Source organism: Taudactylus pleione, unplaced genomic scaffold (assembly GCF_031769625.1).
Source record: "Taudactylus pleione unplaced genomic scaffold, aTauple2 ptg000393l, whole genome shotgun sequence".
Classification (NCBI taxonomy): domain Eukaryota; kingdom Metazoa; phylum Chordata; class Amphibia; order Anura; family Myobatrachidae; genus Taudactylus; species Taudactylus pleione.
In genome coordinates this window covers 4,281,088-4,296,661 of record NW_028284794.1, presented here as the reverse complement: position 1 = coordinate 4,296,661, position 15,574 = coordinate 4,281,088, and the positions used below count along the sequence as shown (strand labels likewise).

Sequence of the window (15,574 nt, the reverse complement as noted above, 5' to 3'; positions counted from 1 at the left end):
CAAATAGTTCATCTGCTTATGCTAAACCTTGAATTAGGTAGTTGTCAAGCAAACAAGCTTACATCCTTGGTATCAAAACAAAAAGATATGTATTCTGGTTTTTCCTTCAGTGTAGAGTTTTTATGCCTCATAGTATACATCATGTGAATGGAAAAAGTCATCTTTAAAATCAAATTGGTACTAAATGTATTTCTAAAAAAGACAAGAGACGGCAGTGATCCAAAATTGATCCAGAAAAGCTAATTGCTTTTAAAAGTATTGTTACATTATAGACATTTAGAGTTGGCCTTCAAGTAAATTTTAATCTAAACTGGATATTTTTAGTATTATAATTATGAGAACTGATAAGAAGGTGTGATATTTAATGAGTATGTGCTAGTGATATAGGTATCAGTTTGAGCTATAATCACATTATTGAAAGTAGACAGCATTCTTAGTATTTAGTTTCTTGTATAGTATTTTTTTGGCAGAAAAGAGCATTTAATCTTCAAAATTACAACTGACCCCGACGTGATTTGAACACGCAACCTTCTGATCTGGAGTCAGACGCGCTACCGTTGCGCCACGAGGTCTCTTGTTAAATCTGATTCTGTAGATTTTTCTGGTGGTTTATATTACAAATAGATCATCTGCTTATACTAAACCTTGAATTAGGTAGTTATCAAGCATACAAACCTACATCCTCGGTAACAAAACAAAAAGATATGTCTGGTGGTTTTTCCTTTAGTGTATAATTTTTATTCATCACAGTATAGGTCATTTGAATGGAAAAAGTCATCCATAAAATCAAATTGGTACTAAATGTATTGTTAAAATAGACAAGTGATGGTAGTGATCCAAAATTGATCCAGAAAAGATCATTGCTTTTAAATGTATTGTTACATTACAGACATTTAGAGTTGGCCTTCAAGTAACGTATTCTCTAAACTGGATATTTTTTGTATAATAATTATGAGAACTGATAAGAATGTGAGTTATTTAATGACTATGTGCTAGTGATATAGGTATCAGTTTGAGGTATAATCACATTATTGAAAGTAGATAACAATCTTGGTAATTAGTTTCTAGTATAGTATTATTGGGCAGAATAGAGCATTTTATCTTCAAAATGATAACCGACCCTGACGTGATTTGAACACGCAACATTCTAATCTTGAGTCAGATGAGCTAACGTTGCCTCTTATTAAAACTGATTCAGTAGATTTTCTGTTGGTTTATATTACAAATGGTTCATCTGCTTATGCTAAACCTTGAATTAGGTAGTTGTCAAGCAAACAAACCTACATCCTTGGTAACAAAACAAAAAGATATGTATTCTGGTTTTTCCTTCAGTGTAGAGTTTTTATGCCTCATAGTATACGTCATGTGAATGGAAAAAGTCATCTTTAAAATCAAATTGGTACTAAATGTATTTCTAAAAAAGACAAGAGACGGCAGTGATCCAAAATTGATCCAGAAAAGCTAATTGCTTTTAAAAGTATTGTTACATTATAGACATTTAGAGTTGGCCTTCAAGTAAATTTTAATCTAAACTGGATATTTTTAGTATTATAATTATGAGAACTGATAAGAAGGTGTGATATTTAATGACTATGTGCTAGTGATATAGGTATCAGTTTGAGCTATAATCACATTATTGAAAGTAGACAGCATTCTTAGTATTTAGTTTCTTGTATAGTATTTTTTTGGCAGAAAAGAGCATTTAATCTTCAAAATGACAACTGACCCCGACGTGACTTGAACTCGCAACCTTCTGATCTGGAGTCAGACACGCTAGCGTCGCGCCACGAGGTCTCTTGTTAAATCTGATTCTGTAGATTTTTCTGGTGGTTTATATTACAAATAGATCATCTGCTTATACTAAACCTTGAATTAGGTAGTTGTCAAGCAAACAAACCTACATCCTCGGTAACAAAACAAAAAGATATGTCTGGTGGTTTTTCCTTTAGTGTATAATTTTTATTCATCACAGTATAGGTCATTTGAATGGAAAAAGTCATCCATAAAATCAAATTGGTACTAAATGTATTGTTAAAATAGACAAGAGATGGTAGTGATCCAAAATTGATCCAGAAAAGCTAATTGCTTTTAAATGTATTGTTACATTACAGACATTTAGAGTTGGCCTTCAAGTAACGTATTCTCTAAACTGGATATTTTTTGTATAATAATTATGAGAACTGATAAGAATGTGAGTTATTTAATGACTATGTGCTATTGATATAGGTATCAGTTTGAGGTATAATCACATTATTGAAAGTAGATAACAATCTTGGTAATTAGTTTCTTGTATAGTATTTTTGGGCAGAATAGAGCTTTTTATCTTCAAAATGATAACCGACCCTGACGTGATTTGAACACGCAACCTTCTAATATTGAGTCAGATGAGCTAACGTTGCCTCTTATTAAAACTGATTCAGTAGATTTTCTGGTGGTTTATATTACAAATAGTTCATCTGCTTATGCTAAACCTTGAATTAGGTAGTTGTCAAGCAAACAAGCTTACATCCTTGGTATCAAAACAAAAAGATATGTATTCTGGTTTTTCCTTCAGTGTAGAGTTTTTATGCCTCATAGTATACGTCATGTGAATGGAAAAAGTCATCTTTAAAATCAAATTGGTACTAAATGTATTTCTAAAAAAGACAAGAGACGGCAGTGATCCAAAATTGATCCAGAAAAGCTAATTGCTTTTAAATGTATTGTTACATTACAGACATTTAGAGTTGGCCTTCAAGTAAAGTTTAATCTAAACTGGATATTTGTAGTATTATAATTATGAGAACTGATAAGAAGGTGAGATATTTAATGACTATGTGCTAGTGATATAGGTATCAGTTTGAGCTATAATCACATTATTGAAAGTAGACAGCATTCTTAGTATTTAGTTTCTTGTATAGTATTTTTTTGGCAGAAAAGAGCATTTAATCTTCAAAATGACAACTGACCCCGACGTGATTTGAACACGCAACCTTCTGATCTGGAGTCAGACGCGCTACCGTTGCGCCACGAGGTCTCTTGTTAAATCTGATTCTGTAGATTTTTCTTGTGGTTTATATTACAAATAGATCATCTGCTTATACTAAACCTTGAATTAGTTAGTTGTCAAGCAAACAAACCTACATCCTCGGTAACAAAACAAAAAGATATGTCTGGTGGTTTTTCCTTTAGTGTATAATTTTTATTCATCACAGTATAGGTCATTTGAATGGAAAAAGTCATCCATAAAATCAAATTGGTACTAAATGTATTTTTAAAATAGACAAGTGATGGTAGTGATCCAAAATTGATCCAGAAAAGATCATTGCTTTTAAATGTATTGTTACATTACAGACATTTAGAGTTGGCCTTCAAGTAACGTATTCTCTAAACTGGATATTTTTTGTATAATAATTATGAGAACTGATAAGAATGTGAGTTATTTAATGACTATGTGCTAGTGATATAGGTATCAGTTTGAGGTATAATCACATTATTGAAAGTAGATAACAATCTTGGTAATTAGTTTCTAGTATAGTATTATTGGGCAGAATAGAGCATTTTATCTTCAAAATGATAACCGACCCTGACGTGATTTGAACACGCAACCTTCTAATCTTGAGTCAGATGAGCTAACGTTGCCTCTTATTAAAACTGATTCAGTAGATTTTCTGGTGGTTTATATTACAAATGGTTCATCTGCTTATGCTAAACCTTGAATTAGGTAGTTGTCAAGCAAACAAACCTACATCCTTGGTAACAAAACAAAAAGATATGTATTCTGGTTTTTCCTTCAGTGTAGAGTTTTTATGCCTCATAGTATACGTCATGTGAATGGAAAAAGTCATCTTTAAAATCAAATTGGTACTTAATGTATTTCTAAAAAAGACAAGTGATGGCAGTGATCCAAAATTGATCCAGAAAAGCTAATTGCTTTTAAATGTATTGTTACATTACAGACATTTAGAGTTGGCCTTCAAGTAAAGTTTAATCTAAACTGGATATTTTTTGTATTATAATTATGAGAACTGATAAGAAGGTGAGATATTTAATGACTATGTGCTAGTGATATAGGTAACAGTTTGAGCTATAATCACATTATTGAAAGTAGACAGCAATCTTAGTATTTAGTTTCTTGTATAGTATTTTTTTGGCAGAAAAGAGCATTTTATCTTCAAAATGACAACTGACCCCGACGTGATTTGAACACGCAACCTTCTGATCTGGAGTCAGACGCGCTACGGTTGCGCCACAAGGTCTCTTGTTAAATCTGATTCCGTAGATTTTTCTGGTGGTTTATATTACAAATATATCATCTGCTTATACTAAACCTTGAATTAGGTAGTTGTCAAGCAAACAAACCTACATCCTCGGTAACAAAACAAAAAGATATGGCTGGTGGTTTTTCCTTTAGTGTATAATTTTTATTCATCACAGTAAAGGTCATTTGAATGGAAAAAGTCATCCATAAAATCAAATTGGTACTAAATGTATTGTTAAAATAGACAAGTAATGGTAGTGATCCAAAATTGATCCAGAAAAGCTAATTGCTTTTAAATGTATTGTTACATTACAGACATTTAGAGTTGGCCTTCAAGTAACGTATTCTCTAAACTGGATATTTTTTGTATAATAATTATGAGAACTGATAAGAATGTGAGTTATTTAATGACTATGTGCTAGTGATATAGGTATCAGTTTGAGGTATAATCACATTATTGAAAGTAGATAACAATCTTGGTAATTAGTTTCTAGTATAGTATTTTGGGGCAGAATAGAGCATTTTATCTTCAAAATGATAACCGACCCTAACGTGATTTGAACACGCAACCTTCTAATATTGAGTCAGATGAGCTAACGTTGCCACTTATTAAAACTGATTCAGTAGATTTTGTGGTGGTTTATATTACAAATAGTTCATCTGCTTATGCTAAACCTTGAATTAGGTAGTTGTCAAGCAAACAAGCTTACATCCTTGGTATCAAAACAAAAAGATATGTATTCTGGTTTTTCCTTCAGTGTAGAGTTTTTATGCCTCATAGTATACGTCATGTGAATGGAAAAAGTCATCTTTAAAATCAAATTGGTACTAAATGTATTTCTAAAAAAGACAAGAGACGGCAGTGATCCAAAATTGATCCAGAAAAGCTAATTGCTTTTAAATGTATTGTTACATTACAGACATTTTGAGTTGGCCTTCAAGTAAAGTTTAATCTAAACTGGATATTTTTAGTATTATAATTATGAGAACTGATAAGAAGGTGAGATATTTAATGACTATGTGCTAGTGATATAGGTATCAGTTTGAGCTATAATCACATTATTGAAAGTAGACAGCATTCTTAGTATTTAGTTTCTTGTATAGTATTTTTTTGGCAGAAAAGAGCATTTAATCTTCAAAATGACAACTGACCCCGACATGATTTGAACACACAACCTTCTGATCTGGAGTCAGACGCGCTACCGTTGCGCCACGAGGTCTATTGTTAAATCTGATTCTGTAGATTTTTCTGGTGGTTTATATTACAAATAGATCATCTGCTTATACTAAACCTTGAATTAGGTAGTTGTCAAGCAAACAAACCTACATCCTCGGTAACAAAACAAAAAGATATGTCTGGTGGTTTTTCCTTTAGTGTATAATTTTTATTCATCACAGTATAGGTCATTTGAATGGAAAAAGTCATCCATAAAATCAAATTGGTACTAAATGTATTGTTAAAATAGACAAGTGATGGTAGTGATCCAAAATTGATCCAGAAAAGCTAATTGCTTTTAAATGTATTGTTACATTACAGACATTTAGAGTTGGCCTTCAAGTAACGTATTCTCTAAACTGGATATTTTTTGTATAATAATTATGAGAACTGATAAGAATGTGAGTTATTTAATGACTATGTGCTAGTGATATAGGTATCAGTTTGAGGTATAATCACATTATTGAAAGTAGATAACAATCTTGGTAATTAGTTTCTAGTATAGTATTATTGGGCAGAATAGAGCATTTTATCTTCAAAATGATAACCGACCCTGACGTGATTTGAACACTCAACCTTCTAATCTTGAGTCAGATGAGCTAACGTTGCCTCTTATTAAAACTGATTCAGTAGATTTTCTGGTGGTTTATATTACAAATAGTTCATCTGCTTATGCTAAACCTTGAATTAGGTAGTTGTCAAGCAAACAAACCTACATCCTTGGTAACAAAACAAAAAGATATGTATTCTGGTTTTTCCTTCAGTGTAGAGTTTTTATGCCTCATAGTATACGTCATGTGAATGGAAAAAGTCATCTTTAAAATCAAATTGGTACTAAATGTATTTCTAAAAAAGACAAGTGACGGCAGTGATCCAAAATTGATCCAGAAAAGCTAATTGCTTTTAAATGTATTGTTACATTACAGACATTTAGAGTTGGCCTTCAAGTAACGTATTCTCTAAACTGGATATTTTTAGTATTATAATTATGAGAACTGAAAAGAATGTGAGATATTTAATGACTATGTGCTAGTGATATAGGTATCAGTTTGAGCTATAATCACATTATTGAAAGTAGACAGCAATCTTAGTATTTAGTTTCTTGTATAGTATTTTTTTGGCAGAAAAGAGCATTTTATCTTTAAAATACCAACTGACCCCGACGTGATTTGAACAAGCAACCTTCTGATCTGGAGTCAGACGCGCTACCGTTGCGCCACGAGGTCACTTGTTAAATCTGATTCAGTAGATTTTTCTGGTGGTTTATATTACAAATAGATCATCTGCTTATACTAAACCTTGAATTAGGTAGTTGTCAAGCAAACAAACCTTCATCCTCGGTAACAAAACAAAAAGATATGTCTGGTGGTTTTTCCTTTAGTGTATAATTTTTCTTCATCACAGTATAGGTCATTTGAATGGAAAAAGTCATCCATAAAATCAAATTGGTACTAAATGTATTGTTAAAATAGACAAGTGATGGTAGTGATCCAAAATTGATCCAGAAAAGCTAATTGCTTTTAAATGTATTGTTACATTACAGACATTTAGAGTTGGCCTTCAAGTAACGTATTCTCTAAACTGGATATTTTTTGTATAATAATTATGAGAACTGATAAGAATGTGAGTTATTTAATGACTATGTGCTAGTGATATAGGTATCAGTTTGAGGTATAATCACATTATTGAAAGTAGATAACAATCTTGGTAATTAGTTTCTAGTATAGTATTTTTGGGCAGAATAGAGCTTTTTATCTTCAAAATGATAACCGACCCTGACGTGATTTGAACACGCAACCTTCTAATATTGAGTCAGATGAGCTAATGTTGCCTCTTATTAAAACTGATTCAGTAGATTTTCTGGTGGTTTATATTACAAATAGTTCATCTGCTTATGCTAAACCTTGAAATAGGTAGTTGTCAAGCAAACAAGCTTACATCCTTGGTATCAAAACAAAAAGATATGTATTCTGGTTTTTCCTTCAGTGTAGAGTTTTTATGCCTCATAGTATACGTCATGTGAATGGAAAAAGTCATCTTTAAAATCAAATTGGTACTAAATGTATTTCTAAAAAAGACAAGAGACGGCAGTGATCCAAAATTGATCCAGAAAAGCTAATTGCTTTTAAATGTATTGTTACATTACAGACATTTAGAGTTGGCCTTCAAGTAAAGTTTAATCTAAACTGGATATTTTTAGTATTATAATTATGAGAACTGATAAGAAGGTGAGATATTTAATGACTATGTGCTAGTGATATAGGTATCAGTTTGAGCTATAATCACATTATTGAAAGTAGACAGCATTCTTAGTATTTAGTTTCTTGTATAGTATTTTTTTGGCAGAAAAGAGCATTTAATCTTCAAAATGACAACTGACCCCGACGTGATTTGAACACGCAACCTTCTGATCTGGAGTCAGACGCGCTACCGTTGCGCCACGAGGTCTCTTGTTAAATCTGATTCTGTAGATTTTTCTGGTGGTTTATATTACAAATAGATCATCTGCTTATACTAAACCTTGAATTAGGTAGTTGTCAAGCAAACAAACCTACATCCTCGGTAACAAAACAAAAAGATATGTCTGGTGGTTTTTCCTTTAGTGTATAATTTTTATTCATCACAGTATAGGTCATTTGAATGGAAAAAGTCATCCATAAAATCAAATTGGTACTAAATGTATTGTTAAAATAGACAAGTGATGGTAGTGATCCAAAATTGATCCAGAAAAGATCATTGCTTTTAAATGTATTGTTACATTACAGACATTTAGAGTTGGCCTTCAAGTAACATATTCTCTAAACTGGATATTTTTTGTATAATAATTATGAGAACTGATAAGAATGTGAGTTATTTAATGACTATGTGCTAGTGATATAGGTATCAGTTTGAGGTATAATCACATTATTGAAAGTAGATAACAATCTTGGTAATTAGTTTCTAGTATAGTATTATTGGGCAGAATAGAGCATTTTATCTTCAAAATGATAACCGACCCAGACGTGATTTGAACACGCAACCTTCTAATCTTGAGTCAGATGAGCTAACGTTGCCTCTTATTAAAACTGATTCAGTAGATTTTCTGGTGGTTTATATTACAAATGGTTCATCTGCTTATGCTAAACCTTGAATTAGGTAGTTGTCAAGCAAACAAACCTACATCCTTGGTAACAAAACAAAAAGATATGTATTCTGGTTTTTCTTTCAGTGTAGAGTTTTTATGCCTCATAGTATACGTCATGTGAATGGAAAAAGTCATCTTTAAAATCAAATTGGTTCTAAATGTATTTCTAAAAAAGACAAGTGACGGCAGTGATCCAAAATTGATCCAGAAAAGCTAATTGCTTTTAAATGTATTGTTACATTACAGACATTTAGAGTTGGCCTTCAAGTAACGTATTCTCTAAACTGGATATTTTTAGTATTATAATTATGAGAACTGATAAGAAAGTGAGATATTTAATGACTATGTGCTAGTGATATAGGTATCAGTTTGAGCTATAATCACATTATTGAAAGTAGACAGCAATCTTAGTATTTAGTTTCTTGTATAGTATTTTTTTGGCAGAAAAGAGCATTTTATCTTCAAAATGACAACTTACCCCGACATGATTTGAACAAGCAACCTTCTGATCTGGAGTCAGACGCGCTACCGTTGCGCCACGAGGTCTCTTGTTAAATCCGATTCAGTAGATTTTTCTGGTGGTTTATATTACAAATAGATCATCTGCTTATACTAAACCTTGAATTAGGTAGTTGTCAAGCAAACAAACCTTCATCCTCGGTAACAAAACAAAAAGATATGTCTGGTGGTTTTTCCTTTAGTGTATAATTTTTCTTCATCACAGTATAGGTCATTTGAATGGAAAAAGTCATCCATAAAATCAAATTGGTACTAAATGTATTGTTAAAATAGACAAGTGATGGTAGTGATCCAAAATTGATCCAGAAAAGCTAATTGCTTTTAAATGTATTGTTACATTACAGACATTTAGAGTTGGCCTTCAAGTAACGTATTCTCTAAACTGGATATTTTTTGTATAATAATTATGAGAACTGATAAGAATGTGAGTTATTTAATGACTATGTGCTAGTGATATAGGTATCAGTTTGAGGTATAATCACATTATTGAAAGTAGATAACAATCTTGGTAATTAGTTTCTAGTATAGTATTTTTGGGCAGAATAGAGCATTTTATCTTCAAAATGATAACCGACCCTGACGTGATTTGAACACGCAACCTTCTAATATTGAGTCAGATGAGCTAATGTTGCCTCTTATTAAAACTGATTCAGTAGATTTTCTGGTGGTTTATATTACAAATAGTTCATCTGCTTATGCTAAACCTTGAATTAGGTAGTTGTCAAGCAAACAAGCTTACATCCTTGGTATCAAAACAAAAAGATATGTATTCTGGTTTTTCCTTCAGTGTAGAGTTTTTATGCCTCATAGTATACGTCATGTGAATGGAAAAAGTAATCTTTAAAATCAAATTGGTACTAAATGTATTTCTAAAAAAGACAAGAGACGGCAGTGATCCAAAATTGATCCAGAAAAGCTAATTGCTTTTAAATGTATTGTTACATTACAGACATTTAGAGTTGGCCTTCAAGTAAAGTTTAATCTAAACTGGATATTTTTAGTATTATAATTATGAGAACTGAAAAGAATGTGAGATATTTAATGACTATGTGCTAGTGATATAGGTATCAGTTAGAGCTATAATCACATTATTGAAAGTAGACAGCAATCTTAGTATTTAGTTTCTTGTATAGTATTTTTTTGGCAGAAAAGAGCATTTTATCTTCAAAATGACAACTGACCCCGACGTGATTTGAACACGCAACCTTCTGATCTGGAGTCAGACGCGCTACCGTTGCGCCACGAGGTCTCTTGTTAAATCCGATTCAGTAGATTTTTCTGGTGGTTTATATTACAAATAGATCATCTGCTTATACTAAACCTTGAATTAGGTAGTTGTCAAGCAAACAAACCTTCATCCTCGGTAACAAAACAAAAAGATATGTCTGGTGGTTTTTCCTTTAGTGTATAATTTTTATTCATCACAGTATAGGTCATTTGAATGGAAAAAGTCATCCATAAAATCAAATTGGTACTAAATGTATTGTTAAAATAGACAAGTGATGGTAGTGATCCAAAATTGATCCAGAAAAGCTAATTGCTTTTAAATGTATTGTTACATTACAGACATTTAGAGTTGACCTTCAAGTAACGTATTCTCTAAACTGGATATTTTTTGTATAATAATTATGAGAACTGATAAGAATGTGAGTTATTTAATGACTATGTGCTAGTGATATAGGTATCAGTTTGAGGTATAATCACATTATTGAAAGTAGATAACAATCTTGGTAATTAGTTTCTAGTATAGTATTTTTGGGCAGAATAGAGCATTTTATCTTCAAAATGATAACCGACCCTGACGTGATTTGAACACGCAACCTTCTAATATTGAGTCAGATGAGCTAATGTTGCCTCTTATTAAAACTGATTCAGTAGATTTTCTGGTGGTTTATATTACAAATAGTTCATCTGCTTATGCTAAACCTTGAATTAGGTAGTTGTCAAGCAAACAAGCTTACATCCTTGGTATCAAAACAAAAAGATATGTATTCTGGTTTTTCCTTCAGTGTAGAGTTTTTATGCCTCATAGTATACGTCATGTGAATGGAAAAAGTAATCTTTAAAATCAAATTGGTACTAAATGTATTTCTAAAAAAGACAAGAGACGGCAGTGATCCAAAATTGATCCAGAAAAGCTAATTGCTTTTAAATGTATTGTTACATTACAGACATTTAGAGTTGGCCTTCAAGTAAAGTTTAATCTAAACTGGATATTTTTAGTATTATAATTATGAGAACTGAAAAGAATGTGAGATATTTAATGACTATGTGCTAGTGATATAGGTATCAGTTAGAGCTATAATCACATTATTGAAAGTAGACAGCATTCTTAGTATTTAGTTTCTTGTATAGTATTTTTTTGGCAGAAAAGAACATTTAATCTTCAAAATGACAACTGACCCCGACGTGATTTGAACAAGCAACCTTCTGATCTGGAGTCAGATGCGCTACCTTTGCGCCACGAGGTCTCTTGTTAAATCTGATTCTGTAGATTTTTCTGGTGGTTTATATTACAAATAGATCATCTGCTTATACTAAACCTTGAATTAGGTAGTTGTCAAGCAAACAAACCTACATCCTCGGTAACAAAACAAAAAGATATGTCTGGTGGTTTTTCCTTTAGTGTATAATTTTTATTCATCACAGTATAGGTCATTTGAATGGAAATAGTCATCCATAAAATCAAATTGGTACTAAATGTATTGTTAAAACAGAAAAGTGATAGTAGTGATCCAAAATTGATCCAGAAAAGATCATTGCTTTTAAATGTATTGTTACATTACAGACATTTAGAGTTGGCCTTCAAGTAACGTATTCTCTAAACTGGATATTTTTTGTATAATAATTATGAGAACTGATAAGAATGTGAGTTATTTAATGACTATGTGCTAGTGATATAGGTATCAGTTTGAGGTATAATCACATTATTGAAAGTAGATAACAATCTTGGTAATTAGTTTCTAGTATAGTATTATTGGGCAGAATAGAGCATTTTATCTTCAAAATGATAACCGACCCTGACGTGATTTGAACACGCAACCTTCTAATCTTGAGTCAGATGAGCTAACGTTGCCTCTTATTAAAACTGATTCAGTAGATTTTCTGGTGGTTTATATTACAAATGGTTCATCTGCTTATGCTAAACCTTGAATTAGGTAGTTGTCAAGCAAACAAACCTACATCCTTGGTAACAAAACAAAAAGATATGTATTCTGGTTTTTCCTTCAGTGTAGAGTTTTTATGCCTCATAGTATACGTCATGTGAATGGAAAAAGTCATCTTTAAAATCAAATTGGTACTAAATGTATTTCTAAAAAAGACAAGTGACGGCAGTGATCCAAAATTGATCCAGAAAAGCTAATTGCTTTTAAATGTATTGTTACATTACAGACATTTAGAGTTGGCCTTCAAGTAACGTATTCTCTAAACTGGATATTTTTAGTATTATAATTATGAGAACTGATAAGAAGGTGAGATATTTAATGACTATGTGCTAGTGATATAGGTATCAGTTTGAGCTACAATCACATTATTGAAAGTAGACAGCATTCTTAGTATTTAGTTTCTTGTATAGTATTTTTTTGGCAGAAAAGAGCATTTTATCTTCAAAATGACAACTGACCCCGACGTGATTTGAACAAGCAACCTTCTGATCTGGAGTCAGACGCGCTACCGTTGTGCTACGAGGTCTCTTGTTAAATCCAATTCAGTAGATTTTTCTGGTGGTTTATATTACAAATAGATCATCTGCTTATACTAAACCTTGAATTAGGTAGTTGTCAAGCAAACAAACCTTCATCCTCGGTAACAAAACAAAAAGATATGTCTGGTGGTTTTTCCTTTAGTGTATAATTTTTATTCATCACAGTATAGGTCATTTGAATGGAAAAAGTCATCCATAAAATCAAATTGGTACTAAATGTATTGTTAAAATAGACAAGTGATGGTAGTGATCCAAAATTGATCCAGAAAAGCTAATTGCTTTTAAATGTATTGTTACATTACAGACATTTAGAGTTGGCCTTCAAGTAACGTATTCTCTAAACTGGATATTTTTTGTATAATAATTATGAGAACTGATAAGAATGTGAGTTATTTAATGACTATGTGCTAGTGATATAGGTATCAGTTTGAGGTATAATCACATTATTGAAAGTAGATAACAATCTTGGTAATTAGTTTCTAGTATAGTATTTTTGGGCAGAATAGAGCTTTTTATCTTCAAAATGATAACCGACCCTGACGTGATTTGAACACGCAACCTTCTAATATTGAGTCAGATGAGCTAACGTTGCCTCTTATTAAAACTGATTCAGTAGATTTTCTGGTGGTTTATATTACAAATAGTTCATCTGCTTATGCTAAACCTTGAAATAGGTAGTTGTCAAGCAAACAAGCTTACATCCTTGGTATCAAAACAAAAAGATATGTATTCTGGTTTTTCCTTCAGTGTAGAGTTTTTATGCCTCATAGTATACGTCATGTGAATGGAAAAAGTCATCTTTAAAATCAAATTGGTACTAAATGTATTTCTAAAAAAGACAAGAGACGGCAGTGATCCAAAATTGATCCAGAAAAGCTAATTGCTTTTAAATGTATTGTTACATTACAGACATTTAGAGTTGGCCTTCAAGTAAAGTTTAATCTAAACTGGATATTTTTAGTATTATAATTATGAGAACTGAAAAGAATGTGAGATATTTAATGACTATGTGCTAGTGATATAGGTATCAGTTAGAGCTATAATCACATTATTGAAAGTAGACAGCATTCTTAGTATTTAGTTTCTTGTATAGTATTTTTTTGGCAGAAAAGAACATTTAATCTTCAAAATGACAACTGACCCCGACGTGATTTGAACAAGCAACCTTCTGATCTGGAGTCAGATGCGCTACCTTTGCGCCACGAGGTCTCTTGTTAAATCTGATTCTGTAGATTTTTCTGGTGGTTTATATTACAAATAGATCATCTGCTTATACTAAACCTTGAATTAGGTAGTTGTCAAGCAAACAAACCTACATCCTCGGTAACAAAACAAAAAGATATGTCTGGTGGTTTTTCCTTTAGTGTATAATTTTTATTCATCACAGTATAGGTCATTTGAATGGAAATAGTCATCCATAAAATCAAATTGGTACTAAATGTATTGTTAAAACAGAAAAGTGATAGTAGTGATCCAAAATTGATCCAGAAAAGATCATTGCTTTTAAATGTATTGTTACATTACAGACATTTAGAGTTGGCCTTCAAGTAACGTATTCTCTAAACTGGATATTTTTTGTATAATAATTATGAGAACTGATAAGAATGTGAGTTATTTAATGACTATGTGCTAGTGATATAGGTATCAGTTTGAGGTATAATCACATTATTGAAAGTAGATAACAATCTTGGTAATTAGTTTCTAGTATAGTATTATTGGGCAGAATAGAGCATTTTATCTTCAAAATGATAACCGACCCTGACGTGATTTGAACACGCAACCTTCTAATCTTGAGTCAGATGAGCTAACGTTGCCTCTTATTAAAACTGATTCAGTAGATTTTCTGGTGGTTTATATTACAAATGGTTCATCTGCTTATGCTAAACCTTGAATTAGGTAGTTGTCAAGCAAACAAACCTACATCCTTGGTAACAAAACAAAAAGATATGTATTCTGGTTTTTCCTTCAGTGTAGAGTTTTTATGCCTCATAGTATACGTCATGTGAATGGAAAAAGTCATCTTTAAAATCAAATTGGTACTAAATGTATTTCTAAAAAAGACAAGTGACGGCAGTGATCCAAAATTGATCCAGAAAAGCTAATTGCTTTTAAATGTATTGTTACATTACAGACATTTAGAGTTGGCCTTCAAGTAACGTATTCTCTAAACTGGATATTTTTAGTATTATAATTATGAGAACTGATAAGAAGGTGAGATATTTAATGACTATGTGCTAGTGATATAGGTATCAGTTTGAGCTATAATCACATTATTGAAAGTAGACAGCATTCTTAGTATTTAGTTTCTTGTATAGTATTTTTTTGGCAGAAAAGAGCATTTTATCTTCAAAATGACAACTGACCCCGACGTGATTTGAACAAGCAACCTTCTGATCTGGAGTCAGACGCGCTACCGTTGTGCTACGAGGTCTCTTGTTAAATCCAATTCAGTAGATTTTTCTGGTGGTTTATATTACAAATAGATCATCTGCTTATACTAAACCTTGAATTAGGTAGTTGTCAAGCAAACAAACCTTCATCCTCGGTAACAAAACAAAAAGATATGTCTGGTGGTTTTTCCTTTAGTGTATAATTTTTATTCATCACAGTATAGGTCATTTGAATGGAAAAAGTCATCCATAAAATCAAATTGGTACTAAATGTATTGTTAAAATAGACAAGTGATGGTAGTGATCCAAAATTGATCCAGAAAAGCTAATTGCTTTTAAATGTATTGTTACATTACAGACATTTAGAGTTGGCCTTCAA

The 15,574-nt window shown here is 31.8% G+C and overlaps 12 non-coding genes across 12 annotated transcripts; all 12 read right to left on the bottom strand.

Moving 5' to 3' along the window:
• Positions 1-500: 500 nt before the first annotated feature.
• TRNAW-CCA (transfer RNA tryptophan (anticodon CCA)) lies at positions 501-572 on the bottom strand. The gene has a single exon. It is a non-coding gene; the product is annotated as a tRNA-Trp (tRNA).
• Positions 573-2,944: 2,372 nt separating this feature from the next.
• Positions 2,945-3,016, bottom strand: TRNAW-CCA (transfer RNA tryptophan (anticodon CCA)). Its single transcript has one exon. It is a non-coding gene; the product is annotated as a tRNA-Trp (tRNA).
• Positions 3,017-4,166: 1,150 nt separating this feature from the next.
• Positions 4,167-4,238, bottom strand: TRNAW-CCA (transfer RNA tryptophan (anticodon CCA)). The gene has a single exon. It is a non-coding gene; the product is annotated as a tRNA-Trp (tRNA).
• A 1,150-nt stretch (positions 4,239-5,388) lies between these two features.
• Positions 5,389-5,460, bottom strand: TRNAW-CCA (transfer RNA tryptophan (anticodon CCA)). The gene has a single exon. It is a non-coding gene; the product is annotated as a tRNA-Trp (tRNA).
• Positions 5,461-6,610: 1,150 nt separating this feature from the next.
• TRNAW-CCA (transfer RNA tryptophan (anticodon CCA)) lies at positions 6,611-6,682 on the bottom strand. The gene has a single exon. It is a non-coding gene; the product is annotated as a tRNA-Trp (tRNA).
• Positions 6,683-7,832: 1,150 nt separating this feature from the next.
• On the bottom strand, positions 7,833-7,904 carry TRNAW-CCA (transfer RNA tryptophan (anticodon CCA)). The gene has a single exon. It is a non-coding gene; the product is annotated as a tRNA-Trp (tRNA).
• A 1,150-nt stretch (positions 7,905-9,054) lies between these two features.
• Positions 9,055-9,126, bottom strand: TRNAW-CCA (transfer RNA tryptophan (anticodon CCA)). The gene has a single exon. It is a non-coding gene; the product is annotated as a tRNA-Trp (tRNA).
• Positions 9,127-10,276: 1,150 nt separating this feature from the next.
• Positions 10,277-10,348, bottom strand: TRNAW-CCA (transfer RNA tryptophan (anticodon CCA)). The gene has a single exon. It is a non-coding gene; the product is annotated as a tRNA-Trp (tRNA).
• A 1,150-nt stretch (positions 10,349-11,498) lies between these two features.
• Positions 11,499-11,570, bottom strand: TRNAW-CCA (transfer RNA tryptophan (anticodon CCA)). Its single transcript has one exon. It is a non-coding gene; the product is annotated as a tRNA-Trp (tRNA).
• Positions 11,571-12,720: 1,150 nt separating this feature from the next.
• On the bottom strand, positions 12,721-12,792 carry TRNAW-CCA (transfer RNA tryptophan (anticodon CCA)). Its single transcript has one exon. It is a non-coding gene; the product is annotated as a tRNA-Trp (tRNA).
• Positions 12,793-13,942: 1,150 nt separating this feature from the next.
• On the bottom strand, positions 13,943-14,014 carry TRNAW-CCA (transfer RNA tryptophan (anticodon CCA)). The gene has a single exon. It is a non-coding gene; the product is annotated as a tRNA-Trp (tRNA).
• Positions 14,015-15,164: 1,150 nt separating this feature from the next.
• TRNAW-CCA (transfer RNA tryptophan (anticodon CCA)) lies at positions 15,165-15,236 on the bottom strand. Its single transcript has one exon. It is a non-coding gene; the product is annotated as a tRNA-Trp (tRNA).
• Positions 15,237-15,574: the final 338 nt, after the last annotated feature.